This window comes from Dermacentor albipictus, chromosome 1 (assembly GCF_038994185.2).
Source record: "Dermacentor albipictus isolate Rhodes 1998 colony chromosome 1, USDA_Dalb.pri_finalv2, whole genome shotgun sequence".
NCBI classification, from domain to species: domain Eukaryota; kingdom Metazoa; phylum Arthropoda; class Arachnida; order Ixodida; family Ixodidae; genus Dermacentor; species Dermacentor albipictus.
This window is the reverse complement of record NC_091821.1, coordinates 106,854,421-106,864,638: the sequence shown is the minus strand read 5'-3', so window position 1 is coordinate 106,864,638 and position 10,218 is coordinate 106,854,421.

Sequence of the window (10,218 nt, the reverse complement as noted above, 5' to 3'; positions counted from 1 at the left end):
AGCCAATTCGAATATTGCTGAAGCAGGCGTATCAGACTTTTTGTGTATGTCAGGGATGGTGAGGTAAATTGGGAATACGTGTTTGGTGATATCCCTCGGAGGCGTAACTGAAGCAGCATGTTGAGAAATGTCAGCAATGTTCAGAAATGTACATCTCACTGATAGGTACACGGCATTGCTGAAGTAAAAAAAAAAGAGCCTAAATACGTTTGGGTGAAAATTCCACTCTTAAAGAAAAAAAAAAAACTTCATGTGTACAGGTAATCAGGTGGACGCCGCTTAAACATCTCAATTTATTTCTCCAAAAATGTAAATGAACCCGCAATCGTGGAATTGCGACAGCCAAGCGCAAACTATGTTGAAGCAGCCCCTCCTCCCCCACCCCTGCATTAGAGACATAAAAACTGTAAATGGACACCGCACACTGTGCTACCGCAGGTGTAAACTGTTTTCGTTATTAAGGGCACAAAACATTAAAATTTTTTTGAAGTGGTGTGTAGACATAAAATACTGCATCTCATAAAACAGATTATTTTGGTACCGTCATTACCATTATGAAAATGTGTAGGTACTTATAACACATTTCGTTCAGCGTTAGGGCTGCAGAAGATAGCGCTTCTTCCTTTCCACAGTTACTTTCTCTTTCTTCATCAAATCCCTTATGCTGCAATATCTACGGTAACCCTTAATATGTTTTTTTTTCTATTTTTTAACGGAGAATTGCCATATCTCGGTCGGGTAAAAGAAGTTTCACCCGTCAAGGTTTCATCAATGTAGAGCCAAATTTCATATACCGGATTGTTAAACCGTAGGACCGATCGAAAATCTTGAATGTTGGGTTTCATGTTCTGCATGCAATGAAACCGGGAAAAAGCACGAAACCTTTCCTCCTATTATTTATTCAAAGTTCATTTTTTTTCTGCTTTGCTTTTGTTCCCTTTGTTTGTTATTTTTGCTTTAAGACCCTTACACTTTTGTGTGTGTGTGTGTGTGTGTGTGTGTGTGTGTGTGTGTGTGTGTGTGTGTGTGTGTGTGTCGAGTCCAACAGCCTCACGTCGCCATCACTGTAATGTTGCGGCAGCTCGAAAACAGCAGGCGAAGACGCGACAGGAAGCAGACAGATGGACGTGGACCGTTGCAAACAAGGCGGTAGGTGGGGCATAAACTGGTGCGCGTGCCACCGATAAGAACGCACGGGTTCCTTCAGAGCAGACTTGTTTGGTCTGGAAGGGACGCCCTATAGCAATAGTATATATGCCTCAATGTGCGCACGTCCGTGTTTTCGCATGATTTTGCGCTTTGCGCACATACGCGCGCTGTTACACAAATACGTGCACAGCAGTAGATAGAGTTGCCATGACGGCGAGCATACAGTCTAAACCTCTAGTGCGCACCGTAGTGTGTCAACCTCTCTAAATTCTTTTTGTTGTTGTTGAAGTAAATTTTCCTCTCTCAATAATTACATTTGCAGCACTTATTTGTTATCTTGTGCTCGTTCTTTTAACGACGTTTTCGTGGTCGTGACACCGCTATCGGCGACCTCAGTTGCGTGGTAGAAAGGGGGAGGAGGGCGCGTAGGGATGGAGGAGGAGATGAGGTCGAATAGCATAGCTTCAGCTCACTTTTCGCTACAGAGCCGCCATTTTTTGCAGAAATGAAACAAATAGATATACGAATTACATTTTTTCAAGCAATAAAAATTATTTCAAAATTTGTTGGACCTTCTGCCATATAACCGCGAAAGTGGAGCAGGCAAGTGCTTGTCTTCAGCGTTCCTACAGCGACCCTTGAAGACGCCGCATTCACAGATGCGCAATTGTTGAGCGCGAAATCGTGAGTCGCATCTTCTGCAGCTGCACATGATATCTGAGCAGTGTCTATATTGCCATGCACACTGCATTACTGGACACCGCTTTTGGTGCCACAACGGGAGGCCTAAGAGCGCCCAGTACAACTTTTCTTTCTAATTCGAGAGCATTACTTCGCTCACTGCGTGAGCCCGCTGTCATCAGAGAGTCGTGGCAGGAAAACGGCACGCAAATTACGTCGTCTTCATCTAACTAAAAAAAATTCCTCTGCGGTTACGATACTGCCTAATACGGAATTTGAGCACAGCTCTATACGTGTTTTCATTTCGCGTATATTGTCTGGCACGGACAATCTGTCTTGTTCGGCACGTTGCAAACGGAGCGAAGTGTGGCGTGATTGCCTCGCTAAGCGGGAGATCGCAAGGGGCAGCGCGTGGGTGACGCGTGGGCGCGACTCGCAGCAGCCGCCGCAAATAGACCTTCGCTCACGCAGCGCTTTGTTTCCATACAGTCGGCGCGCGCTACTCTGGCGCCATCTCGTAGCCACCGTCACCGCAAAGCCCGTCTTGCGCGGCACTACGCCTTTCTTCGCGCGTTTTCGCCACACCCTGCTCCTCCGCTTTCGTCCTCGCGCTCTCTTCACTACCGCTGTTTTTCATCTCTGGCTGATCTCCGCGTTCGCTTTCATCCTTCACTGTGCTCGTTCGCTCGGTTACGAGGGACAATGCCGACGCCGACGCACGCCGCAGGAACGGGCGCCTAAGAGCTGCGCTCTAAACAGTGGCCACAGTGAGGATTCGATCATCTGCCCCACCGCCAATGCTACCGCTCAATAGCCGAGCGCGCTAAGAACTGCACCACCGTTTCTTTTTTTTCCCCCTGCGCCAGCGTTGCGTGGCGCCAGCGATGCAACAGGCGACAGTGATGAATATGTTCGAGCCTGTGTACGTGGTTTGGCTCTGTCTGGCGGGCGATTCACTAGATGGCACAGCGAGCGGCTGCGGAGCGAACACGGCGAGCTCACTCTGCCTTTCGCGTTGTCGGAGGCCCGCAGACCCCAAATAAGACGCCAAATAAGGCGCAACGCGCTTCAGGTACCTGTCGGACGCGACTACGACATCCCCCCGGAGTGTGAGGTCGAGTTCGCCTACAAGCTTGACCGAGATGGCTGGTGGCATATTGTGCGCTGTCTTCCCGCGCGCTTAGTGTTGAAGGTCGTGTAATGTCAAGCTTCGGGGACGCGTTGAAGCGCCTCCGAAGTAAATGCAAAATTATTGGTGTCGTTAGAGTAATCGTAAACAAGCTATAAAAACCAAGCCTTTTAAGATAAAACCGTAATAAAAGTTACCAGGTATCCATGATAAAATGAGCAGCGCGACCGGACAAGAACATATATAGAAACAGGCGCACACATGACGCTATTTCAACTACAGATTTTATTTTCGCAGGTAACGTGATAAACCTGCACGTAAATCTGCAAAAAGGTCGTTTCGGACAAATATGAGACGAACGCATGTAAAGCATCACAAACAATTTGTAACCTGTATTCCTAACGTTGTTTATTCCACATCGCTGTCGTGCAAAAGAACTTGTATTGGTAAGACTAGCCGATGCATCAATCAGAAGCTAAAGGAGCGCCATTATAACATCACTAAAGTGATCTCGGGTCATTTGGGTATACGTTGTTTTTTCATCCACTTTCATTACCATTAATTTATCGTTTCTTTATTTCATTTATTAAGCACAAGTGATTTCCCCTATGTTGTCCTTGGTGTCAGTGTTTGTTGGCTTCTTATGATATGACAATAAATAAATAAATAAATAAATAAATAAATAAATAAATATATATATATATATATATATATATATATATATATATATATATATATATATATATATATATATATATATATATATATATATATATATATACAGTGAAAGCTCGTTAATTCGAACTTCAATAATTCGAATTTATGGATAATTCGAACTGTACGATTTGGTCCGGCCAAGCTCCATAGAAGTCTATGTATAAAAAAGTCCGTTAATTCGAACGCGAGAAGGTTCCCTCACGGATAATTCGAACTACGCTCGCCTGGCACACGGCCAGAGAAACGCGCCTACTGCCTACACACAAGGCTGTATTGCCTCCGAAACGGAGAGAACGGCGAGAGAAGGCAAAATCGGACAAAAATCTAACCGACGCGGGGTCAGCCAGAAGGCAGCGGCGGCTGCCGCCTCTCCGTTCTACGTAACCTCGGAGACTTCTTGCCCGTTGCGAATCTCTGAGGCTTTGCAAATCTTGTACAGCTGCTAATGTTGTGCGGAGATGGCACGGCAAGCTCCAAAACACAGCGAATCAAGTACGTCGCACCTGCGCTTGCTATCAAGAACCAACGAATCAGGGCCTTAGCCACCTTCACATGTTCAGCGTCTTTGTCTCGGCAGTCTTCATCGGTTGTGCACCTCTGTTTTCAGCTTAGGAGGTATCGGCCGTCGCGATTCATTGGGATGGTGTTAAGCCTCGGCTAACGTTCGTTTCGGTAGACATCGGTGGTGTGGCACAGTCGGACCCATAGCTTCGACTTGAAGATGGCGTGTGCCGTGGGCACACGCCATCACTTTCTGACACGCCAAATTTCTGACATGCCCTACTGCTTCCAAATCGCAGTGTACTGTTGCCCTCCTTCACTTTCGTTAGTTCGAACTTTCGTTAATTCGAACTGAAGCGGCTTCCCCTTGCGGTTCGAATTAACGAGCTTTTACTGTATATATATATATATATATATATATATATATATATATATATACTGTCTTCACCCGGTCGCGCGCTTGCACTTTGTATAGTGAATTCAAACCAACTAGCTCCTCAACGTGTTCTGGCAGGTATGTGTCACATATTTGTGGAAAAGGAAGTAAAGCTATAGGATATAACTTGTCACTTTTGGTAGTGTTTAATGGTACCACATGCAAGAAAAAAATATGCATATGCAACATACATGTTGGCAGCTATGTGAAGAGTTTAATTAATTACTATGCAACTAATGGCAGCGCATACAATTGCTTTCAATTGTACAATTAACTTTCATCCTATGCAGCGTGCAATTTCATGCAAAGTTTATGTTTATCCACCACAAAGTTCATCACTTTAATAACCTGCAATTTTTATGTTTATCCACTACACGGCTTGCAAGCCTTGCCTAAAAAGAGCGAATCAGGCGGGTGCGCCGTGTGACGCAGCGATGTCACGAGGACGAAGGCAATGCATGGCGCTTGTCGAGGGAAGATTAGTGATGGCCGGTGTATGCACAGAGAACGAAGTGCGACACACGTCTCACTGCTTTCAAGCGTTCTGCACTACCTGTATCACAGTGGCACATACACATTCTGGAGGATTGGCCAAGGGCGGGCGCCCACGCAGTGGCACATACCGAATCGATAAATAAATGAAGATCAACTAAATCAAAGAACCTGTTGAATATAATGCACCGTTTCATTTGGAGGTTGGTGTGCTTTAGTGATGCCTGTGTGCCGGCATCACTTGTTTAGGTTTTATGTTCACTGGTACTAGCATTCGGCACACATGTAACCTTCCTTTATATATCCGCAAACATATCCGCCGAGATACTGACCGACCTAGCAGAGAACAGCCACGTTAAACCCGGGAAAGCTGGCAAAGAAAGCTTCGCTTGAATATAGTGCCAAGGATATAGGTGAGCACGAATACATGGAAGCCTGCTTCAAGAAGGGGAATTTGAAAAAGAAAGAAACATAAACACGAAGCGCTAATCAAAGCGTAAGGCAAAAGAAATGCGGTCATAAAGAAATATGCATCCTTGTGCGGTTGTAACGAGTACGTATTGGTAGGACGAACTGTGTGTAAAGGCGTAATAATTCCCTAACTTCCACTTGGTAACTTCCTGCTGTGCTTAAAAATTTCAAGTGCAATCGGTTCTAGAAGTTAGTCGAATGACTGTTCGAAGATTAGCCATTAGGTGAACATAGCAAATTTACAAGGTCGGTGTTGCCAATCTAAAACCAGACATTACGGAAGTTAAACCTTCAAAATATACTAAAACCTTTTGTTTGGGGTTCTCAAAACTACGAGAAAAAAAGAAAAGAAACACCTCTGAAATCAGGCGGCATTTAAAGAAACAGTAATTCCTCGTTGTAAATAAGTCTTTTATTCATTATATCGCTCCATTCGAAGCCTTTCGTGGATGCCAACACAGTGCGCGTATTTTAGACCGGATTATTCGAAAGGCAGTAGTGCCGGACTCCGCTTAGCAGAATGTACAATATTCCCATAATTGAAGCAAAGAACGTGACCCTTTTCTGCTTTCCAGATCCGTCCGGAGAGGCAGAGAGCGCATGACTTCTTGGGAAGTGTTGCCTGTACCCCGAGAGGTCAAGGTGATAATGACGGACACAAGAAGGACAAGAATACCGCTTGCTGCCGAAGTTTAGCAGAATTTAATCTTGGTCGGGCAACCCGCCGTGGTCGCTCAGTGGCTATGGTGTTGGGCTGCTGAGCACGAGGTCGCGGGATCGAATCCCGGCCACGGCGGACGCATTTCGATGGGGGCGAAAATGCGAAAACACCCGTGTGCTTAGATTTAGGTGAACGTTAAAGAACCCCAGGTGGTCAAAATTTCCGGAGTCCTCCACTACGGCGTGCCTCATAATCAGAAAGTGGTTGTGGCACGTAAAACCCCAAATATTATTATTAATCTTGGTCGGGCAGGCGGGAGGGCACTTTTCCATGAAGCGAAAATCTTTCGCGGGCATTCTTAAATGCCACATAGATGTTGCTCCTCTGTGTCCTCCTGCCTAGGACATTGAAATCGTCGATGTTGTTTTGGGCGAAGATGAAGCGATCATTGCAGCGGACGAGAAAGCTCGTGAAGCGCCCTCGACGTCGGAGACGCGAAGCTTTCTTCGCCTCCTTCGGAACAATGTAGAGTGCAGTGGCGGCGAAGAGAGCCCGATGAGGTGCGTAAGAGCTTTAGAAGAGGAACCACTGGTAACTTGAAAGCAACGCTCACCAGGCGCTACTCACGTCTTCCTTCGATCTACAAGTAAAATTGCGGTCACGTCACCAGAATGAAGCGCGGTTTTAATACGTTTCACGAGCTCCCGGGCAGATACAGCGCACCTCCCGTATTAATACGACTGCTTTAGATCGTCTCCGTTTTTTTAAGGAAATACTACTTGCAACGAAGTCCGTGTCCATCTACGACGACTTCGTTATAACGAAGGTTTAGCATCAGCGTGTAAATTGTATCGTGACCGTGTAGCGTACAGCTGCAGAAATGGCACTGAAAAGAAAGCAATGAAAGATATACATGATGAAAATTGCTACGGTTCTTTTTTGTGTGTGTAATTACAAACTTCCGAAGTATGCTAATCCTGCTCTGCAGAATGGTTTGCTTTGTATTAGCGCTGCTTCGCTTGTCTTGTATCAGTTCGAACGTAAACAACCAGTCTTGAAGCTCGTGTTGTTTCAGCCAGCCCTTCCTGAAGTTTATGCATTTCATTGTCAACTTTTGAAGCTAAATTTTCTTTATGGCGTTCCTTTGAAGGTGGCGGCAAGTAAAAGTGCTCCTAATCTGTACTCTGAACTGGTATATCTGCTGGAGCAATCATTGTATGGACACATACAGGAATTCAGGCATTCAGTTGCCTTTTCTCCACCCCTTCCCGCTGAACCACTGGATATGTATGCGGAACTGATGATGAAATAAACCATTCAAACCATTCATTCAAAGAAACATGAAGTAAGTTGTTTGACGATTACGATCTTACTTAAGCTTACCTTACCGACGATCTTGCCTAAACTATAGGGCACTCGGAGCACCATTAAGTACAATTACAAATTATTTTACAGCCAAAACGAAGCTAATGTGACCTGAAAGCCGCCAGAAAACCCGCTGGACTTAGAACAACATTTGTTCCCGCTAAGCGCAACAATAACCGCTAAATATAGCGGGAAAACTGGTGAGCGAGCATCACTGCAGATTATATAGTGCAGGAGTACACGGGCTGGGCGTTCTTCAAAGTTCGGGCAAAATCTGTTTCAAAGTATGACTGAGGAACACAAAACAAAATAGATGAACGGAAGTCATGACAGTGTCGCGACTGTCGTCTACTTTTGTAGGAGACACCGATTTACATTCAGTAAGGTGTTGTAAGAGCGTAATGTTCGAATTAAATCGAGTACGAATACTCAAAATAAACGGGCTTCGGATACCGACCGACTACCAATTTCAATAAATACAGTACTAGGTATGTATACATGTCCTTTTATTTATTCACTGAATCAAGGAGATATTAATAAAAATAAAAAAAAGAAATGTACATACCTAGTGTTGCATCTATTGAAGGAAAGATGTCGAGCATTTTGCCACGTACTTTATTCTTGGTTGCTTGTTTATCTCACCGTCAAAGTTATCTTGAAACTGAGTTGTACACCAACCTTGTCCTAGCATTCCTTTTGTTGAAAAGATAAATTTCAAATAAAGTTAATTGATCCCGTAGGTGGGCCACACACATGGACCCCACGAAGCAGTATACGAAGGTCTATGGGCCACTTGCCTGCTCATAAGATCACCTACTACATGACGCCTACCCGCCGTGGTTGCTCAGTGGCTATGGTGTTAGGCTGCTGAGCTCGCGGTATCGAATCCCGGCCCCGGTGGCCGCATTTCGATGGGGGCGAAGACACCCGTGTACTTAGATTTAGGTGCACGTTAAAGAACCCCAGGTGGCCGAAATTTCCGGAGTCCTTCCTAGTATACCTAGGGAACCTTCACTACGGCGTGCCTCATAATCAGAAAGTGGTTTTGGCACCTAAAACCCCATATTTTTTTTTTTACATGACGCCTGCGGTTTGAAGGATATTTCACATTCACCGCCATGGCCGCGAGTGGCTTTGGCTAACACTCCCAGGACTATAAATGCATGTACAGCTCTCCTAGAGGTTAATAATCTCAAGGGAGCGTCGACCGACACGTCGCTGAGCGCATCTACGAAAGTAGCGACGGCAGGCGCATGCGCACAGAGCATACTATTATCGCAACTCCGAAATCCGTGACTTGTACTGGCTATACTACGCAAATAAACAAAAATGGCTACGATATACAGGGTCACGGTGGCTTTTTCCCTTGCTGCCGTTTCTCGATTGTGATGTCGAATCGAGGCGTTTCGTTGGAGCCGAAGGAGTCCTTGCTGCCTTCTTATACCTCACATCCTCATCATCATCCTCATTATCATAAACATCATCATCATCATCTTTTATGCCCACAGCAGGACGAAGGACTTTCAATGCGATGTCCAATTATCCCTGTCCTACGCAAACCGATTACAACTAGCGCCTCAAAATTTCCTAATTTTGGACTGCCCATCGGCCTTTCGATACCGACGTAGGAGCCGCCCGCATCGGGCTAGGAAAGACCTAATGGACCAAAGTAAAGTTTTTCCATCCATCCATCCATCCATCGCCCCACCCAGCCTTCTGCTGTCCGCGACTGGGCTTCTCTTCTCTTGGCCTCCATCGATGATGAATGTGGTGTTTTGTGACGCAAGGGCCAAACGCTTGGCACCCGTTCTGTAACCCTAATGGTACATCACTTATCTATAACCTACGCATTGCAGGTCCTGCCAAGCTCCATTTTTTTCTCTCAATCATAAAGAACGGGATATTCACTTCCTGTCTTAAAGCGGCCGTCTCCAAGTCTTGCCCTCATGCATTCAATGAAAGTGTTGCGTCCCAGTTGGAAAGGCTGAGGGGGAGTGGGTATACTCAGCATGTAATTGTGGATGCTTGTGGTAGACTGGCAAGGCGGATCAAGACAGGGCCGCGATATAAACTCTAGGAAACAGACCATCGATATGTTGCCGTTATATATACCATGTATACGTGCATAGATTGGCACATGGCCTTAAGAATGTAGCAGGGCGTTATAACATTCCGATAGTGTTTTCCGCCCCTCTGAAGTTGACAGCAATCTGTTCGCAGGTGCACAGGTAAAAGGAAAAAGGGGGCATAAGGAAAGAAAGAAAAAAAAATTATTGCTGCATCAAGCACACAGCCCCGTTCGTTCCTTGCACCAAGGGAATTGTCTACAGGTTGTAATTATCCTGTGGCTGATCGCTCAAACCGGACGATGCGTTAATGAAAGATTAGGAGAACACCGAAGATTACTTGGGGCGATTCCCTTGATAACCTCCTCAAACATTGCCGCACGTGTGGCAAGAACGATAAGAAAAAGATCCAATGCGAACCGCTCTTCGACAAAACAACAATTCTATTCAGGCACAGGGATCCACTCATACGTGAGCTCATCGAAGCCTTCCATATGCGAATCAGCGGAGATAAATGCGTTAGTCAGTCCTCCGTCCGATTCTCTGATAT